Source organism: Nanorana parkeri, unplaced genomic scaffold (assembly GCF_000935625.1).
Source record: "Nanorana parkeri isolate BGI_ZX_2015 unplaced genomic scaffold, ASM93562v1 scaffold969, whole genome shotgun sequence".
NCBI lineage: Eukaryota > Metazoa > Chordata > Amphibia > Anura > Dicroglossidae > Nanorana > Nanorana parkeri.
In genome coordinates, this window is record NW_017307237.1 from 373,310 (window position 1) to 395,422 (window position 22,113).

Genomic DNA, 22,113 nt, shown 5'->3' on the forward strand with positions numbered 1-22,113 from the left:
AAATTTGACTTTTTAACTGTCCATCTCTTTAAAGGGTTTCTAAACCCTCCCTTTTATTTTCCTACATCTACTGCTAGCAAGCAGTAGATATATGCAAAGGCTCTCTCCTGCCCAAGAATCTGAAACTGCTCGGGCAGCCGCAAAGCATCCTGGGGCGGGCGCATGAGACGCAAGGTAAGTCTATGCATGTGGTGCACCCGCATGCAGACACCGCGGGATCGGAAGTGCCAGCAAGGACAGAGGAGTCAGCGCTGGATCAGAGAGCTGCTGCACCGCTGGAGGGACAGATGAAAACATCAGGAAAGAAGAGGAAGATTGGATTAAAATACATCATTTAAGGTAAGTGCTAACATTAACCATGGGGGGAGGGAAACATTTTTTTTTACTTTAATGCCACTTTACATTTCTGTGCCAAAAATGCAATTATTCTGCAATTAACCTATCACATTTGAAGAGCTGTTTATTTAAAAATTGAAGTTAATTCAAAACAAGTTCAGCTTATATGGGCAGATACTGAGATTTTCCTATTGCAATTCAACTTCTTAACTTCAGTTGTCTTTAGATAATCTAAATATATCCTGTTACTTCACCATCTGAAATAATGATGTTGCATGTTGAATTCTAATTGTTACTAAATGTCATTGATCTTAAATCTTAATAATATAATGCATTCTTTTCACATAAAACATTTTTGAGATGTAGTAAAAAATCACTCAAAGTTTTAAACATAACATTTACCAAATAGTAACATTAGTTTAAATGTGTCAAATGTTTTGCAAATACAGAAACTTTTTAAAAACACAACATTAAGTATTCATGAACTATACATAACACAATATACTATACATTACAGTATATTAAATTATTCAAATTAACTTGTTTAAAAGGAACAATTTTGTTAATCCTGCAATTCCACAGTTTGGCCTCACAGCGCCGCTGTTTGACCAATATATGTACAGAACTGGAGCTTCACCAGTGTTTTTCTCATTGAAAGACATTGCAGGTCTCAAAGAAAGGACATATTTTTTTGGATTCCTTTTTTTGGATTGGAAAAATATAGCATATTTGCTGGTATTCTCTTGGACTAAGCAAATTAATACATCAATCTTAGTTCACTGGATTTAATTTCCTAAATAATTTCAGAGAAGTTTTAAATGCTGGAGATGAAGGAAGATTTACAGAAACACAAAAGAATGAGATGGCAAGTAATATTTTCTTTCTTATTTTCCTGGCTGTGTCATTCAGTCTCTGGTCAGATTCATTACTCCATTGTAGAAGAAATGAGAAAAGATTCTGTTGTAGCAAATATTGCAAAAGATCTTGGATTAGATATTAACAAACTGTCATCTATAAAGCTGCAGATTGTGTCCCATGTTTCAGAGAAATATTTTTATGTGAATCTAGGTAATGGAAATCTCTATGTGAAGGACAGGATAGACAGAGAGATTCTGTGTGGATCAGCGGCTACATGCTCTCTAATATTTGATGCAATGGTGGAAAATCCTTTCTATTTTTTTAATATAAATATAGAAATTCAGGACATAAATGATAATGCGCCAGTTTTTTTTCATGACACAGTTACTGTAGAAATTGTTGAGTTTACAATACCAGGAGCCAGATTTGCTTTACAAAGTGCAGAAGATCCAGACATTGGTAATAATTCAATACAGACATACAAGCTCAGTGATAACCAATATTTTACACTGACTGAGACAAACAGAGAAGATGGGAGTGCAATTCCAGAACTTGTATTAGAAAAACCTTTAGACAGAGAGACAAAGAGTAATTATGAATTCATTCTTACAGCATTGGATGGTGGAAATCCTGTTAGATCTGGTACAACCCTAATTAAAATAAAAATTGCTGATGCCAATGACAACATTCCTATATTTACACAAAAGGTATACAAAATTAGTGTCAATGAAAATACTCCTATTAACTCAACTGTAACTACAGTGGAGGCAACAGATAAAGATGAAGGCTCCAATGCACAAATCACATATTCATTTAGTAAAAGCTCAGAAAGCCTTCATCATACAGGCATGTTTAGTATCAACTCTACAAATGGAGAAATAAAAACAAATAGAGATTTTGATTTTGAGAAGATACAAAATTATGAACTATCTGTACAAGCCAAAGATGGAGGAGGCCTTGTCACCCATGCCAATGTACTAATAGAAGTGATAGATGACAATGACAATGCTCCTGAGATTATCATTACCTCCTTATCTTCTTCTATTCCTGAAGATTCTAAACCTGGAACAGTGATTGCTGTAATAAGGGTCCATGATCAAGATAATGGGAAAAATGGGGAAGTTGACTGTCAGATTACAGAGAAGATACCATTTGAGTTAATTTTGTCATCTAACAGATTCTATAAAATAATTACTACAAAAACCATGGACAGAGAAAAAATATCTAACTACAACATAACTATTGTAGCTACTGACAGAGGATTGCCTCCACTTTCCAGCAGAAGAACCATCCCATTGGAGATATCAGATACTAATGACAATACACCAGTGTTTATGAAACCCTCTTATGTTGCTTATGTGGTGGAAAATAACTTACCTGGTGCCTCAATATACAATGTAAAAGCTTCAGATCTTGATGCCGGTGAAAATGCTAAAATAAGGTATTCAATTTATAATACTTACACAGAAGCTATCCCAGTATCCACGTATATCTCTATTAATGCAGAGACTGGAGTTCTCTATGCACAGAGGTCATTTGATTATGAGCAAAACAAAGAGTTCCTATTACTAGTAAATGCTAGAGACAATGGGTCACCATCTCTGAGCTGCAATGTCACATTACTTATCAGAATAGTAGATCAAAATGACAATGCACCAAAAATTCTGTACCCTCCAACAGAAAATGGCCTAGCTATGTTTGAGATGGTCTCTTTTCTTTCTGAACCAGGATCTTTAAAAACAAAAGTGGTTGCAGTGGATGAAGACTCTGGACATAATGCTTGGTTGTCTTATCATTTCATGCAAGTGTCAGAACCATTTTACTTTATTATTAGTGAACATACTGGGGAAATCAGGACATCACGGAATTTTCAAAGAAAGGATATACTGGATCATAAAGTTGTGGTGATGGTGAAAGACAATGGAGACCCCTCTCTCTCAGCTACTACTACCTTAAGTCTTGTGATTGCAGACAGTTTTCAACAAGTGGTTCCTAAAATTACCAGTCACAATAATGGTAATCCTGATTCAAATCTTCAGCTATACTTGGTAGTTGCCTTACTACTGATTTCTTTGTTATTTATTGTAACTATTATGGTATTCATGATATCTAAGTGCAAAGCTTCAAAATCCACAACAACCTCTTTTAGTACAAGTTTGTATCCTCCCATGGATCCCAAAGTGCTCCCTATGTATAGTGATGCAACACTATTACTCCCCTACCCATATAACTTCTGTGTGACACTGGATTCATTAGACAATGACTTTACTTATGTTCCACCAAACCAAAAGGTCCCTGTGGAAAATTTAATTGACACTGATGATTCAGGGCTTAGAAATGAAAATGTAAATGAACCATTGGCCACCAAAAGTATTGAGCAGGTAAGTCTTCTCAAGAAAAGTATCTGTGTTTAATTTACTTTAGCCTTTAAACATTTACTGCTGGTTTCAGTATCACTAGTTTGTTTATCTTATGTTCTGTTATATAACTAACACATATACGTAACTACTACATCAAGATACTTCTTTAACAATATTGTATATTGTGAGCTTACTGATGCTTGCAACGTAATATACCATTTTCTGTCAATTTAAGAAGAAGTAACCAATCAAAAACCAAACCCAGAAAGACACATTGTCATTCTTCTCTTCCATTCTATTAGTTCCAAAAAGCATTATTATAAAAAAGCTATTGCAACAGTCATGTTATTCTCACATTCTATTACCTAAAAACCTTTTCAGACATAAAAGGGGTGATTTATAACTCTTTCTAATGATGTTTGCACAGCACTACCACCACCAGATGGCGATGAGGACTATAGGAAATTCATATGCTCCTCAGTGCTGTCTAGTGTCAACACTGCCATGCACACAGCATTTGCCCGACTGCACGCTGAATAGAAGTGTAATAAATCAGCTCCTAAATTAAAAAACATGACGCAATTTTGTGCAACTCTTCTTAGACCGTTGATACGTAGATAGAACTTCTTTTTGGATATATATGGGTCATTTCATCTGTCTGAGACATTTGAAAAACTAATTTACATCTGGAATCATAGTACCCTTAGAAAAAGATAGATTATACATATATTCTTTTACCAAGCTAGAAAAACAGGACTTCATGCTACTATACAAAATGTTATTATTCTTACTGCTTAACATAAAATATGTATTGCATTAAGATTTACAAAACAGTTGTTATTGCTGTTATAAGAGGTGATCCAGTATTAGTGTAAATCCCTTTATGCTTTTGAAGGTGTCAGACCAAATGCAAAAAACAATGAAACCCTAATTCAGTGTTTGCTAACATTGCTTAGATGACTAATACATATTCCAACCTACATCATATTTTCATGAAACTATTCTTTCAAAATAGAAGATCAACAATACCAGATCCTCCGGCAGGCAGCTGCAAGTCACATTGTCTTTGGCTTTTTAAAAAGACACAGTCACCTTGCCCATTTAAAGGAAATTGACAGCACCTTTTCCCCTTATATTCAACCTTAGCAGGACTTCATTGTCTCCCCTAAAATCCTCATTGTTGGTTGATTTTGGATGCAGCTGTGTTATCACTTCATTAGTGATGTGCATGAACCTAGCATTTAGCTGCCAGACCTAAGAATCTTTACAAGAGAGGAGGTCACTTGCTCATACCCAGAGCACTGTGATGGAGGCAGGAGCTGCAAGGGAGCACTGGCAGGGTGTGTATAAGAAACTCTTTACAATTGTTAGTTTGTCCTGAATTGGCAAGGTCACAGACATACCAAGGTATTTGCATGGAAAGCCACTTTACTGTATTTCATAAGTGTTTCAGTGACCTGATAATCTGAATTGTTTAATGTTAACGTTGTTATATTGTATAGTTTGACATGGTAACAAAGCGCACCTGTCAGTGTTTTTACCCCTTTATGGCTAAGGTAAAATACATTTTATTGCCTGAATCCAGGTTTTAAGCTTTTGTATGTTAGTTAAACTGTACCTATCTTTGCAACTTTGGTCACACTGGGCCTTCATTTTGATGGTAAATGTTAATGAATATCACCAATTTAAAATTTTAGCTGTGTATTTCTTTCATTACCATTCTATTTTATTACTATGACATACCACCAAAAACAACCAATAATTAGTGAATGTACTCCCAACATGCATGAAGGTTCAATATATGTGTACATTATTTGTTGTGTGTACCTGTAGTAGGGCCCAGGAACACTAACCTAGATCAAGCCCTGATCTAATTATTTGAAACGTTTTAATCTAGTGATCACTGCGATTGGCTATGATAGTGATCACATGATCTGGAGTGGATCATTCTAGCACCCAATGATTAGTCTGAGACTAGGAGCTGTTGGTGAAAGCTTGGTCTCTATGCTGTGGGGATGCAAATAAAGTGCATTTCCAGCACAGATATAAAGTAGGTATGCAAATATATACAGAACCACGGCAAAAAGCCCTCTTCTATAGCATTACATATATGTGTGATCGCAGTGGAAAGACATTACAAATTAGTTTACTTCCACTTTAAGAATCTTTTTTTCTGCTTGATCTCTAAATTTGCAAAAGCACATTATTATTATTATTATTATACAGTGCATATGAAAAATAACATTCAAATTGCAAATGCTTTTGCTTAGGAAAACATTTTTTTTTTCAGCTAGTTAATGTTTTCACTTGTTAAAATGGAAACTTTCATTCACAGAACTGTGTTATCCAAATATGCAGCTTAACAATTACAAGGCTGCTTTCTTGCATTGAACAATTCAGCAAAGCTATCCTACTTCACTGGATTATAAATCATTCAAGGATTACAGAAGCTAAAAATAACTGGGATGAAACACTATACACAGACATACAAAGGCAAAGACAAGTAGTTTTTCCCTTTGTATTTTCCTGGATGAGTCTTTCAGTCTGTAGTCGGATTTATTTTTTCCACTGAAGAAGAAATGAGAAAGGACTCTGTATGGTGTAGCAGCTACCTGTTTCCCAAACTTTGATGCTGCGCTATAAAATCCTTTAACATTTTTCAGTGCTTGTGTAGAAATTTAGAACATACACGATAATGCTCCAGTATGTTTTCATAAAACCAACATTGTGGAAATTATTGAACTTGTATCACCAGGAGCAAGGTTTGCTTTACAAAGTACAGATGATCCAGACAGTGGCTTAAATTATGCACAATTATAAGCTCAGCGATAACCAGTATTTTTTACTGTCTCAGAAAACTAGACCAGATGGAAGTAAATCTTCATAACTTCATAACTTAATTCCTACTGTGGATGGAGGGAATCCTGTTCTAGCACAGTCATAGTTAAAGTATGTATTATTGATGGCAATGATAATAATCCTATCATGACCTAAGACTTGTATAAGGTGTGGGACAGTGAAAATACCCCAAATGCGCAGATCACATATTCTTTTAGTAAAACTTCACAAAATACACATTATACAGATGTTTTAGCATTGACCCTACTAATGGTGAAATACAAAAAAATAGATTTTGAGACTATAAAACTATGAACTGTCTGTGCAAGCTAAAGATGGAGGTGGTCTTGTTTTCATTCCAAAGTATTATTAGCGGTTTTTTAAAAGAATGACAATGCTCCTGAGATTTCCTTCCCCATCTTGTCTTCTCCAATACCTGAGTATTCTGAACCAAGAACAGTAATAGCTCTAATTCAAGTTGATGATGCTGATTCAGGAGAACATGGGGAGAAAAATTTCTATTTGAGGTAATGCTGTCATCAAATAGATTTTAGAGCATAGTTTCAACAAACCCTATGGATAACGGGAAAGCCTCTAATCCCATTACTTTCAAACAGAAGAACTATCATACTGGATATACTAGATGAAAATGACAACCAACCAGCATTTGCAAAGTCTTATTATATTGCTTATATACCTGAGAACAATGTGCCAGGCACCTCAATATATATTATGCAAGCTTCAGATCCTGATACAGAAGACAATGCTAAAATAACTTACTCTCCAGTACTGACACAGAAGACATTGCAGTGACTTCATTTCTGTCCATCAATATAGGCAGTGGAGTTCTCTATGGCCTAAGATCAATTGATTTTGAACAACACAATACATTTTTTATACAAGTAACTGCAAAAGACAATGGGTATGCACCCTTAAGCAGTAATATAACATTAATCATCCATATAGTGGATCTGAATGGCAATACACCAAAAATCTTGTACCCATCACAAGAACATAGTGGATTGGCTGGGTTTGAAATTATCCCATTTTACTCTGAGCAAGGTTCTTTAATAACAAAGGTGATTGCAGTGGATGCAGACTCTGGACATAATTCTTGGTTGTCTTATCATTTCTTGACAGAAACATCTTACTTTGTCATTGACCAATACACTGGTGAAATCAGAACATCACGTGTCTTTGAAAGGAAGGCTATATTAAATCATAAGATTGATGTGATAGTTAAGGACAATGGAATCCCCTCACTCTCAGCTACAATCATAATCACTATTTCTGTTGCAGACAGTTTTCAAAAGGTGATTCCCAAAGTTAGTAATCAAGCTATTGATGAAAGTTTCCAAACAAACCTACAGTTATACCTAGTTGTTGCCTTAGCAATTTTTAATTTTTAATTTATTTTAACTATGCTGGTATTTATCATATCAAAATGTGAGGAGTCTAAATCAATTCCAGCCTTGAGATCTTTAAGTACAAGTCTCTAACCCCCTGTTGATCCCAGAGCTCTTTCCAAGTATAGTGAACAAATCTACTCATACAATGTTTGTGTGACTTTGGATTCAGCAGACAATGACTCTCCTTATGTTCCACAAAATCAAATTGTTCCTGTGGAAAATGTAATTGATACAGACAATTCTGGACTTGGAAAGAAAAGGTAAAAACAACAATTGGCTGCCAATAGTATCAAAAAGATGAGTCATTTACACACAATATCACATAGCCTCTATAGTTTGGTAATTGTTAGAAATGCAAACTAAATTAATATATAAAATATACACCAAAAACACTAAAAGTGAATGTTCTTTAACCATCTCCATTTGTAGTTACTATAACATGTTCAATAATATTATCCTAATGAAACACTCTCACCTTGCTAGTGCAGTGCAAAGAGACAGTGCCTTTGCAAAGTGCCCCCCCTTTCCCAAACCCCTATACTCACCTTGCCAGTGCTCCCTCACCACTTCTTTCTCCTGTGCAGTCGGCACTGAGATAACTGGTGATGGCAACCCGAAGGAGCTATGACAACACTACCACAGGCATGTGGGAGAGCAAAGGCTGCTTACATGGAGGCCGCATATTCCTCCACATCTGGAAGTTCTGGGTTATGTAGCTAGCTTCAGAAGAGATAAAAGGGGCAAGGGGGTCCTGGAATGGCATATTCAAGGAGGTTGTGAGGGGGGTTGTTTCCAAAAGAAGGGTGACAATGTCTCTTTATCATGCGGAAAAAAGGCTGCTTGACTTAAATATCACTATTGCTTGCAATGACCCCTTAAAATCTATAAAGTTATTTTGTAATATATCTCTGTTGTACCTACCATAATGTTAATTTTTTTTCCACTTTAGGCCATGATCTACTGCCCCTGATATTTTCTTAGATGGCATGGTTCTTTCATACATGTTGTAACATTTTTTTTATTGGCATGTTTAGCTTTTCTGTAATTGAAGTAAAGAAACTATGTTTATTAATTATTAATACGTTTGAATTTTTTATATTCAGAATTTTAGTAACAGGTTTGTTGAAAACAGATCCCTGATTCCTGATATTACTGCATATTTATGCATAGATATTTTGCTTTTATATTTGTGTTTTCATCTCTGTAGATAATAACTTACTAGTACTGTCTGCTTCTCCTGGAAATGCGCAATCCTGGAAATTCTAAAAGTTCTGCAGTATGGTAACATAGGTTTAAAAGTGAAACCAAATTTTTCATAAAATACCCACATTCAGCAATTATTTTGAAATATTTGCACTTTTCTGGTGATGTACTTAGAACCCTCATAGGTCAGGTGCTTACAGCTCTAAGAAAACTGTGAAAAGGTAGGCATCTGGACTGTTTTTATTAAAGTAATTGAGCATCTTCACTCAATCAATTGTGTGAATATTCACTTTCATCATCCAATCATGTGAAAAACAAATTCCTGTTTTGGTATTCAAACGAAACTCCTGCTTTTAGATAATTGAAGTGTATAGTTACAGAATTTATTGAGTAAAGAGTCTAAACTCCTTTAATAAATCAAGCTCTATACTGTATTGCAGACCTTTACCTTGACTAGGGTCTAGAATATGTTTTCCCCTTATTAATGGCAACTCTTTATGTAGTAGATTTATTTCTGTATGAGTGATTTTAATTCTAAGTTAGCAGTTCTGTGTTGGTTTCAACATTGCAATTCATTGTTTTTGGAAACATTTTAAACGCTAAACCAAATAGTTTACATATCAGTTTTATAAATAGTATTTGTAGAAAATTTAGGAACATCTACAAAAAAATGGCATGCCCTGCAAATTGATTTTGAACTCTCTTTTGCACAGATGCAGCGTTTCAAGTTTTTGGTGGTGATCAAACTTTGAGCTTCACCTTTGGTGTGTCCATTATCTATTGGAATTGGAATTGGGGGATTTAAATATCATTATAAGAATATACATATAACATAGCGACTTAACATCACATTTTAGATGCAGTTTTCCTTGTTATCTTACTTTTTATTGAATAGGCTTCTCAAACCAGGTAGTAACTAAAATAGAAGTACCATTAAGTGATCAGCATTTCAACTGTGTATATACATAAGTTGTGAAGTAAAGGGTGGCACTGGAACACATTTAAAAAATATATTTAATTCATTTTAAATATAGCATTTCTATTTATGTTTTATCTCAGAAATTAAAAGAACTATATGCATTTCATGTATAATATTACATATCTATTATTTTTAGTCGTACATAATTACAATGTAAACATTATATTTAACTATCTTTTAATTTAATTAACATTGGCTATGTTCCTCTAACTATATTTTAAAATAGTATCAAGGTGTCAGTGGGGTGGATTTACTAAATAAAAGTAAATGTTAATAATTAAGGGGAAACTGTGTTCACCTTGAATACCCAGTCTTGTGCACATAGTTTACATAGTACACTATGCAAAGTAAACATTCACTTTTAAAAGTGAAGAGCCTCTATACTTTTAGTAACTCAACTACATTGCCTTTTATTTAACCAACACTAATATCTGTTGGTAAACCCCCTGCATAATATATAGTTGCCAATATATCTGAAAGGAAAAAGTTCTTCTTTGATTGAAGTTCCTTGAAGTTCATGATCAGGATTCTGGAAAAAAGGAGAAGTTACCTGCCAAATTATGCAGTACGTTCCTTTCAGTTTACTATCATCTGGCAACTTTTAAAGAATCATTTCAGGAAAAAGAGATATTATCTAGTTATAACATCACAATTTAAGCAACTAACATAGGATCTCCTTGCCTCTTTGTCTCAGACAAAATATCACACTGGACATATCAGATGTTAATGACAATCCACCAGTATTTAAGAAATCTACTTATATTGCTTACAGTATGTAGTAGAGAATAATCTACCAGGTACTTCCTGTAATCTACCAGGTACTATACAATATACAATGTTTGGGTCTAGATAGTGGAGACAATGCTAAAATTATTATCAATTAATATTACAAATATTGAACATCTCCCAGTCACCTCTTACATATACAATAATATGGAGAATGAGGTACTTTATGCTCAGCGATCTTTTGACTGCAAACAGCATAAAGAGTTTCTGGCACATGTGAATGCTAGAGGCAGTTGATCACCACCTTTGACTAGTTTTACCAAAGGTATTATCCAAGTAATTGATCAGAATGATAATGTTCCTAAAATCATATACCCATTATAAGAAAGCAGTGGAAGGTTATTGAGATAGTTCCTTTTACTTCTAAACAAAGGCTGACAGGTAATTGTTACTTTATTATTCTGCATTTTGTTACTTAAAGGAGAACTATGGGGTCAGGGCTTTTCCCCATAGTTCTCCTAAGGGTAACGGGAGGACACAAACTAGCTACACAGTATAGTGTAGCTCGCGGTATACTAAGACGCCGCAGCCGGGACGGATCCCGACATTACTGTTGAAATCCATCCAGCTGTGTGATTGACAGCTGTCTCTGCCTATCTAGATGCAGAACCAGCTGTACCTGCCCCCTCCCCTGTCCGTTCCACCAGTCAGCGCTGGAGGATCGGACAAGGGAGGAAGGAAATCCCTGCAGGGAGCCATGAGTGACAGTCACGGCTCTCTGCAGGGATAGATTGAGAAGTGAGCGAGCGACACTATGTGTTCGCTCAATTCCGGATCTACTCAGCCGACCTGTGACAGTTTCATTGTCACAGGTCGGCTAGAACTATGAGGCTGAGTGATTTTCACTCGCCTCATAGTTCTCCTTTAACTTTCTATTTAAGATAAATAATGTGACTACTAACACAATTTTTACTGTTCAGAAATCTGGTGTGATTTTTCAAGGAAACTTTTACTCCTATTGCTGACCTTTTTTGTTCAGTAAATCAAAATGACAACCAGTAAACAAGCATTTTTAGAATGAAAGGTCTGTACTGGCAACACTCTGTAATTCTAGCCGTGTGGTGTTCTTAAATGGCAACCATTGGCAAAGGCAAACTATAGAAACAAATGCTTTGAATCCAACAAGTCAATGATCATCATACCTACTTTGTATCTACTATCTGGTCACTAGTAGTGCTATGCACCACCAACTGTGCAGACTGAAATTGAATTAATTAACACGTTCACACACAGGCTCCTATGGCTAAAAATCACTGATAAATCATGAGTAATAAAGATGGGTGACAAGATTTAAGTAAGGATGTGTAGGCATTTGTAGTGAGCTGTAGTAGTATGGTGGATCCAGATGGGCCATGTAGCTCAGAAATAAACCCCCCCCTTTTTTTAAGATAATTAATGTGACTACTAACACAATTTTTACTGTTCAGAAATGTTTACCGTTCCTCCGTTCCACAAACTCCTGTACTTCTTTTTTAGCCATAGAGGCATTTAAGGAAAAGTGGTTTGCTTCCATAGATGCTATATGCAGGTCTTATCTGAATTTATTAGATGGGTTATTACAAAGGATTTATATGTGGATGTTGGAAGTTTGGTAAGATGGAGAAGGCATGGCACCAGGTCTACCCTACTTTTACTTTAACCCTTCTTTTAGGATTTTTGCGTGAACAATAAAATCTGTTACCACTGCAAAGGTGTAAATAGTGTTGATAGAGCAGATTCCATCTCACAAAATCCAATGGGGATTGGATTGGATATGTGCTGTTACAACAGTTGTATAAAAATGACACAATCCATAGCCATAGTTGATATTCACATTAATGTGAAATGAGAATCACATAGTTCATTTTCCTTAAGCCATGTGAGCAGCATTATGGTTATTGCATGTTTTTCTGTGTTCCCTCCCATATACAATGTATTTCCCCTTTCTTTATGAGACCAGTTGTTTCTAGTGTCATGGCAGACAGTAACATGACCACATGTTTATCTGCATTCAATGCTTGGAAACATTACTATCTCCAGTCTTCAAATACCGTCTAGTCATTCATCTGCTGTATCTTGTTGTCTGCTGCAACCCTGCTGCATTCAAATAAAGCACCTTCGTAGATGAAAAGGTATTTGGTGAGTTCAGCTATCTGATAAGGATTGTCCACAGTGATTATGTCTGCTTATACAGGCCAGGCATAGACGTCTCAGCAAGGGATAATACAACAATCGGAGTCAGAATACTATAAGTGCTTTTTATGTAAAAGCCAAAGTGTGTCAAACTGGGGTTTGAGAGTGGCAGACATCTTCATAGTGATTGAGAGGTTAAGGAAGGGGGAATGAGGGTTGCAGACAGGAAGTGGCATAGCTGGATGGAGCTCTAAATGTAGAAGGTGGGTCTACCAGGCTCCAAATATCACCCTGAGCTAGCCAACCTGTGGATGTCAGGAAATTCCACTTTCTGATTTTTCCTGATTGTTAAAGCTTGATAAACTTCTAGGGACAAAGTCCGGATCTCCGTGTTGATGTCAAAAGGTAGGGTAGAAAAGAAAGAGTGGAGGAAGAGAATATTTTCCTGGCCATGAGAATAGTTACTTCTAGATTGGGGTGTAGTCTGTGGACAGGAGAGGGCACATTAGCCAGGAAGCCTTAATACTCCATTTTACCCTACTGTTTAATATCTTGGTGGCAACACCTTCCTATTATTCTAGTCAAGTGGGAGCCTTTATGGTAAAAGGTCATGTCAGGGTTTTGGGTTGCATACGATTAGTTGATTGAAGTGAACACGGTTTTACTTTGTTCACCAAAATAAGTGAACATACAGTTGGAAATGTGCATATTCTCTACTCTTTTAGTAAATCATCTCCAAGGTGTGCTAAATAAGATAATGTTTTGTTTTTCTCTGTTGTTCCCACTAACAGCAGGCTTTTTTTCAGTTCTCCAGTCAGTCATTATTATTTATATAAACTGCTACCCAAACATGCAAAAGTCCATAAATAAAGTGGAGGCATAAAAGGTTGAGACGCTGAATCACAAAAACTATGATCTAAGCAATTCAACACACAAAGCCATTCTATTCTATTTCTGAATGTGTTTGATGATATTCTGGTTTTCTTTCTCCTTGCACTTTATCATTTTCCATTTTTATCAATATACTTTGTCAATTTAAGGCCAGCTTTAAGGGACCATTTTCCTGCTCAGCTTTTGATCAGATACTTTGTGTTCTAAACACATTTTAAATTGTTTAAGGCTACACTGTCACCTTAATAACTATAAATAAAACACTCTGTAAAAGAACATTATAAGAAATACTTTTCCTGTTCTGCCACCTTTTCCTGGAGTCTTCTTGCAGAGCAAAACTGCCTGAAAAAAATCTTCACATCTGACTTACTTGACTTACACTCACATGTCCTCAAAGGCTGGAGCTCTATTATTTCTATTTTGTTAGAGACCCTTTAATGACTGGCTTGGTACCAATAGATTGGTGCAAGGTCAATGTGGTGCCTATATTTAAAAAGAGATCAAAGTTTTTACCAAGTTAAGACGTATACTTGAAGGATAGGGTGGATAGGCTTTTTTTATTTATTTGTTTGTTTAGTCCTCAGGTATTACTTGCTAAGTCAACTGATACGGACACAAAACATAATAGTTATTGTCTGCTGTTGATAAATGCACTGTAATACTGCATCAATTCTATGTATGTATATGCCTAACCAACTTTACAAAGTTTGTTAATAATGTGTTATCCCTAGTGTCATTGCACTTATGACCTTGTTTTACAATTTGTTGATATGTGTGATTCACCTTGTATGTGACACTGTGTTTCTATACATGCAAAAAACAATAATTAACACTTGAATGAAAAAGATATTTACCAAGTTACCACAGACCTGTCAGTTTAACTTCCATAGTTAGGAAGATACTTATAAGTTTGATAAATGATCATATACAAGTGTATTTGCTAAAGAATAATATTATAAGCAAAAGCACAGATTATTTTAATGAGCAAGTAAGCAATACACCAGAAAAAGGAGAGGCTGTGGATATAGTATACTTGGACTTTGCAAAATCATTTGACACCGGTCCCCACAGATGACTAATGAATAAGTTCTATAAGTTTAGTCATTTCAGTCTGTGAATGGATAGAAAAACGGCCTAAAGTCCATATTCAGAGGGTAGTGAAAAATTATTAATATTCTTAATGGTTTAAGGTAGTGGCATACCCTAAGGTTCACCATTGGGACCCTTACTTTTTATACTATTTATAAATTATATAGATTTTGGGATTAAACATACCATGTCTATGTTTGCATATGACACCAAGCTGTGTAGTGGAATAAAGTCATTACAACATGTCTCCAACTTACAAGCAAACCTGATTGCACTGTTTGATTAGGCAACTATGTGTGAAATTAAGTTTACCGTATATACTCGAGTATGAATATAAGCCGAGGTACCTAATTTTACCACAAAAAACTGGGAAAAAATATTGACTCGAGTATAAGCCTAGGGTGGGAAATGAGGCAGCTACTGGTAAATGCACAAAATGAAGATAGATACCAATAAAATTACATGAATATTTATTTAAAAGAAAAACAATAACCTAGCTCTGTAAGTGGAAAAGGGGGTACAGGGCTACATATCATGTACTACGGATCATTTAACCCATTCATATTAGCAGAGGATAATTGTAAATCTATTGTTCAGTGCACTCTATATGTAGTATATAGTACATGTACATATAGAGTGCCTGCAACAATACATTTACAATGATCCTCTGCTAACATGAATGGGTTAAATGATCCATAGTACAGGGCTACAGCGCTAACTCGAGTATAAGCCGAGGGGGCACTTTTCAGCACAAAAAATGGGCTGAAAAACTCTTTTCAGCACAAAAAAATGGGCTGAAAAACTCGGCTTATACTCGAGTATATACGGTAATCTTATTAAATGTGAAGTTATACACTTGGGGACTAAAAACATCTATGCATCAAACACTCTAGGGGAAGACAATTGGGGGAGTCAGTAATCGATTAGGATCTGGGTGTTCTGGTAGACCACAGACATAATAATAGCATTAATATCATGCAATGTCAAGCGGCAGTTTCTAAACCAAGTAAAATAATTTTTTTTTTAAAGTAAAAAAAAGGTTTAGACTTCAGAGAGAAAGGCTTGCCCCTGTAAAAAGCATTAGTAAGACCTCATCTGGAATATGCAGTTCAGTTTTGAGCACCAGTTCGCAAACAGGTGTTGTGAAACTGGAGAGAGTGCAGAGAAGGGCAATGAAACTGATAAAAAGCATGATGAACCTAAGGAACGATTAACAGAAGTTGATTTGCTGTCTCTTGTGAAAAAGGTATTTAAGGGGGAAATGATCACCATGAATAAATGGTACATATGGTGAACCTAATGTGAAGATATTCACTTTAAGGGGATTTTATTTCACTTCCTGGGGGCGTGGCCTGACTATGGCGGTGTGAGGGATCTACCTCGCTAAGCACCGCTACCCCCGCAGCATCATCCAGTCACCCATCCGGTCGTATAGACTGGATAACTGAACCTAACTAATGTCTAAGAAAGGGAAACCTTTAGGCGAGGATATCGGGAGGAAACCGGGAGAGACCCATCCTTTTTTCACGTCCTCCTCCATCTCAACGAGATCTGCAATGGCTAACCGCAAGGCGCCACCTGACACACAGTGGCCAACAACGGTAACTGCACCCGTATCTCGGGAGTCAGTGGGATCACCCCCACTCACGGGACTACGGGATCTAAAAGTGCCGGGGGAGGAGGACTCACATACCCCACATACCCCACTAGGTATGATTATGGAAAGATCAGTGCCACCATATGAGCCCACCCCACGAGCACCGCCATTAGCCACCGGGCTACCACTCACAGCAGGAGAGATGTCTGCCATCCTACTCTCTCTCCCGTCTAAACGAGACATGGAGGAGATAGTCTCAAACATGGAGATGGCACTCCGGCGGGACATAGCAGGTATTACATCCACGGTAACCCACCTTGAAGATCGGGTCACCACGCTGGACGTAGAACAGGACGCAGTGTCGCGACGAATGCTGGAGCTGGAGTCCAAGATCTCTCACCAAGGACATCTAATCACCTTCATGATGGTGTACAACGATGATCTGGAGAACCGCATGCGCCGAAATAACATCAAACTGCGTGGACTACCCGAGACAACGACAGCTTCAGATCTAAGGTCAGTGGTGATCCATATCCTCAATACAGTAATAGATAAACCACCCGATGCACCCCTGGAACTGCACAGGGTCCACTAGGATCGGGGGCCAGCGCCAGGACAGAGAGACGCGCCCCAGGGACGTCCTCTGTCGGGTGCACTATTACACTACAAGAGAGGCTATTCTCCAACATGCCTGGCAAAAAGGATCGGTCACGTATGAGGGGACTGACATTACCCTGCTCCCCGATCTGTCCAGGCGCACCCTTCAAATGCACAGGCTGCTCCAACCACTTCTTGTGGAGATAAGGAGCACAGGGGCTTTCTATACCTGGGGGTACCCTTTCTGCTTGAATATCCGCAAGAATGGGGAACTGTTTACTTTGCGCCATCCGGATCAACTGCCAGCATTATTTTCTTTATTGGGATCAACACCTGTGGAGATTCCAGACTGGTTACAAACAGAATTGCCTGACATGGCTCGTTTAATACCCCAAAGCAATCAATGTAGACCGCCCGCTAGCGGCAGACCTCTGCTTGCACCGCTGAGACCGCCCCAGCATGAACCGGCTGCGGACTCGATGAACGGGTCCCAAATTAAATTTAAGGGAACTGTGACACCCCGACCTACTTGGACCCTTGACCAAAGCTCAGATCAAGGGGACCCCTCAGCCCCCCCACCCAATTGAACGAGGAACCAGACCCAGGAATCTACACCTGCAATCGCCCAACTCAACACCCTTCCATTTACTGGTGAGGGGGACAATATGCAGCCAGACGGGGCCTCATCTTTGGGCCATCCCGACCAATTGACTACCATCCGTTGGGATGTATATTATTATTACCCTTGATTTCACGAACTTGCCACACTATACCTTCCAGGCTTGAGACTGCATTACCACCTGCCACTGGATTTCGCACCCCTCTAATTACGGGTGATGTATGCCTGCGGTTGCTACACTTTCAACATTGTACATTCCCTAGAATCCCTTTTTTTTGCCTTGATGGACTCTCCCCTGCCTGCGGCGTGGGTGAGAGAGGACGGTCAAGCCACCGGTGGAGATGGTCGCCCGTCTCTCCCCTACGTTTGCACGCGGAGTTGTAGATTCAAACCAGATTTAGAAAGTACATAAATCTCATGATTTACATATATGGGTTTTCCCTAAAGATCTATTATGTTGAATTGTTCTTTTTATGATCTGTGTATTTTTTTAAAATCCTTTTTTCCCCCTATTTGATTCCTCTCTATAATATAGGATGCTGCGGGGGGCAGCGGTGAAATGATTAACACTACTGTATTTCCTGTAAAAGTTGTTGGGTCTCGATTCACTGAGTCCCCATCCTCGACCATGGCGACAGTTAAAGTTATATCCTTGAACCAGAAAAAAGAAGGGTAATCTTAAATGACCTTCACCATCAAGGGGGCAGAAGTGGCGCTTCTCCAGGAGACACATTTCCAAACAGATCATATACCCCGCATAGAGACTAATAGGTGCCCATTAGCCTTTCATAGTGGCTCACCTGACAAACGATCCAGAGGAGTCAGCATTCTCTTCTCGCGTACCGTTGTGTGGACGCTACTGGATCAACATATGGGAGAGGAAGGCAGGGTTTTGTTCTTGAAGGGCACCATTGGCATCCAAGTATTGACATTTGCAAATATCTATGTACCTAATCGACATCAAATCACATTCATAGAGCGTGCACTGGCCAAGTTATCAGAGTTTCGGGAGGGCATGTTGATTTTAGGTGGCGACTTCAACCTCATTCTAGACCCAAATGTAGACTCTTCAAGGACCTCCTCCCATCTTTCTTTTGCAACTCTTAGACGCCTAAAGAGATGCTTCTTCTCCCATCAACTCATAGACGTTTGGCGCCTACAGCACCCCTCCACGAGGGACTATACTTTTTTCTCTTCTCTACACCATAGTTACACCCGTATAGATATGTTCCTTATCCACCATAGCCAATTACCTAGGATAAAGCAAACGGACATAGGGAATATCACCGTCTCTGACCATGCCCCTATATCACTCCTTCTGGCCCTAGGAACCCCCCTTCCGGGCCCATGGCAGTGGAGAATGAATGACTCTTTGCTCCTCGAATCCGGGTTTGCCGACTCCCTGGAACGGGACCTTTCCTTGTTCTTCAGGGACAACATATCCCCAGACTCCTCACCTTATGTTATCTGGGAAGCACACAAGGCCACTGTACGCGGCCTTTTCATTGCCCAAGGTTCTAAGGTTAAAAAGCAGAGGAAGAGAGATATGACAGCCCTCCTGTCACGGATACACACACTAGAAACACACCATAAAAACTACGCTGAGGCAAACATAGAAGCCCAGCTTCTCCAGGCGAGAGAAGAGCTTCGAACCCTATGCAACGCCAGGGCTAAATCTGCGTTACTCAAGTGTCGCCGAACCTTCTACGAGTACGGCAACCAGTGCGGCAAATACCTAGCGAGGGCCGTCCACAAACAACAGGCACGAACATTTATATCAACGATGAATACACCCTCGGGAGCTAAATCCTCACTTAGCGTCGATATTGCGGACGCTTTTGTTGACTATTATAAAAAACTCTACAACATATCACAACCCTCGACCACCCAGAGTACCTCAGCCCATTTATCTCGCATAAAAAGCTATATCGAGGACTCTGGTATCCCTTCCCTTACACCACATGCTAGTTCGTTAATGGAATCTCCTATATCTGCTACGGAACTAGAGACAGCCATCAAACTTACCCAACCCGCAAAGCACCAGGCCCAGACGGCTACTCGCTGACTTACTACAAACGATACCTTCCAATACTAGTAACTCCATTCTTGAATGCCCTGAACGCACTACGCACAGCCCAAAAACCCCCGCCTGACTCCCTACGGGCTTATATCACGGTAATACCCAAGGAAGGAAAGGACCCGTCCCTATGCCCTAGCTACAGGCCAATATCACTCCTGAACGTGGACATTAAACTTTTCGCCAAAATCCTATACCTACGTCTCGCTCCCCATCTGGGGGAACTTATCCACCCAGATCAAACCGGATTCATTCCCTCCAGGGAGACGAGGGACAACACCACTCGAGCACTTGGGGTGATCCACTCCGCCCGATCGAACGCCACACCATGTATAATTCTCTCCATCGATGCGGAGAAGGCGTTCGACAGGGTGGAATGGAAGTTTCTCCATGGTACGCTGGAGGCGATCGGAGTGGGACACCATATGCGATCCTGGATTAGGGCACTATACTCCGACCTCTCAGCCCAGGTAAGGGTAAATGGCATCCTGTCGCCTCCGTTCCCCATATCGAATGGTACACGCCAGGGGTGCCCTCTTTCGCCTCTTCTGTTTGTGTTGTCTCTAGAACCCCTCCTGCGCACGGTCCGCGCTAACCTGGACATTCACGGTATTACAATTGGCCGGACGGAACATAAGGTAGCCGCTTTTGTGGACGACCTTATTTTCTTTCTTACATCCCCGGATATATCGATCCCTGTACTGCTTCAGGAATTGAGGAGCTACGGAATCCTCTCAAACGTCTGAATCAACTCCACGAAATCAGAGGCCTTCCATATATCTCTTATGGGCATATCACTTTGCAGAGTCCTAGAAAACCTTCCTTTCAAATGGGCACCTAACGCCATCAAGTACCTAGGTATACTCCTTCCCAAAGACCCCTCGCACGTATAAAATCAGATTTAGCCACATGGACCAAAAATTCTTTCTCCTGGACGGGGCGCAGCAATATCCTGAAACAATCTATTCTTCCACGCCTACTGTACCCTCTCCAAGCACTGCCAATATACATCCCCCTATCATTTTTTGGAGTATACGTGCGGTTTTTACGGAATTTGTCTGGCTCCATAAACCACCTAGACTGAGTTATGATATTTTGTGGAGACCTAAGCATTTAGGGGGGGATGTCGCTCCTGGATGTATACCAATACTATATAGCCACGCACTTAGCACGTATAGTTGACTGGAACCATCACTCTCCCTCCAAACTTTGGATCGAGATAGAACAATCCCTCGTAGGAGCAACACTGGCTAATTTACCTTGGAGTATGGAGCCACCAACTCCACAAATACGCTCACATCCTACTATTGGACCGACACTAAAATTAGCAAGTATAGTTTTCGCCAAGGGATCCCTCTCCTCTAACCCTTCTCCCCTTTTCCCCATACTTGATAACCCCTCATTTCCCCCAGGTATAGGACATTACACATACCCGACTCTGAGAGGATTGGGTATCCACAAAGCCATGCATCTCCTGAAGGGCATGGAGAGGCCCTCCTTCCATGCCCTCCATACCCAACCAGAATACGGACCTCTTGAGTTCTGGTCTGCCATGCGCCTAACCCACTTCCTCTCTACCATTCCACCGATGTATAATCATAAAAGACCACTTACACCATTCGAACAACTCTGTACTCAAACTGACCCTCCACGACATGTCCTCTCTTTCTGTTACACGCAATTGATTGAACAGTCGGTCCAATTCCCACTATGGTTCCTGTCAAGATGGGAGGAGGAACTCCAGCTTGATATACCAACAGAAGCCGCAATTAAACTACTGTCTCTTTCAAACCGTTCCTCAATCAGCAACAGGTACTAAGAATCAGGATACAAAATAGTGACCAGATGGTACCGCACGCCACAAGTACAATTCTGGGATAATGTGCACGCTCTTGCGCAAAAACTTACCGACGTCCCGGTTCCCTCGAGACCCTGCCTTCTTCCTTCTACACCACAATAATATATCGTTGCGTGTCTATTCCCGCTCCCTTACCAGACACATAGTCAATGCAGCCCGGGCTTGTATACCTGCCCTTTGGAAAAACCCAGAACCTCCACTTATCAGACAGGTTCTAGACCGCATCCACGATATCTACCTCATGGAAGACCTTACAAGCTCAATTAACCCCTTCATGACTGAGCTAGTTTTTAGTTTCTGTTCCTAAATGACTGATACACGTTTTACATTTTTGCTGTGTGATTCTTCCACAGCAGCAAGTTTTGATTATTATTATTATTTTTTGAATTTTTTAAATAATAATTATAGTATACAAATATATTTATATATAAACGTTTTATTTTCCTAATTTTTTGTACACTTTTTTTTTTACACTTTGTAAAAAAAATAAGTGTAAAAAAAAAA

At 38.9% G+C, this 22,113-nt stretch overlaps 1 protein-coding gene and 1 pseudogene across 1 annotated transcript in view; both read left to right on the forward strand.

Annotated features, from left to right (window-relative positions):
• LOC108795461 (protocadherin gamma-A4-like) overlaps nucleotides 1–22,113 on the forward strand; it is a 290,173-nt gene that overhangs the window by 6,478 nt on the left and 261,582 nt on the right. The gene's annotated exons all lie outside the window — the stretch shown is intronic.
• LOC108795442 lies at nucleotides 1,155–7,801 on the forward strand (annotated as a pseudogene).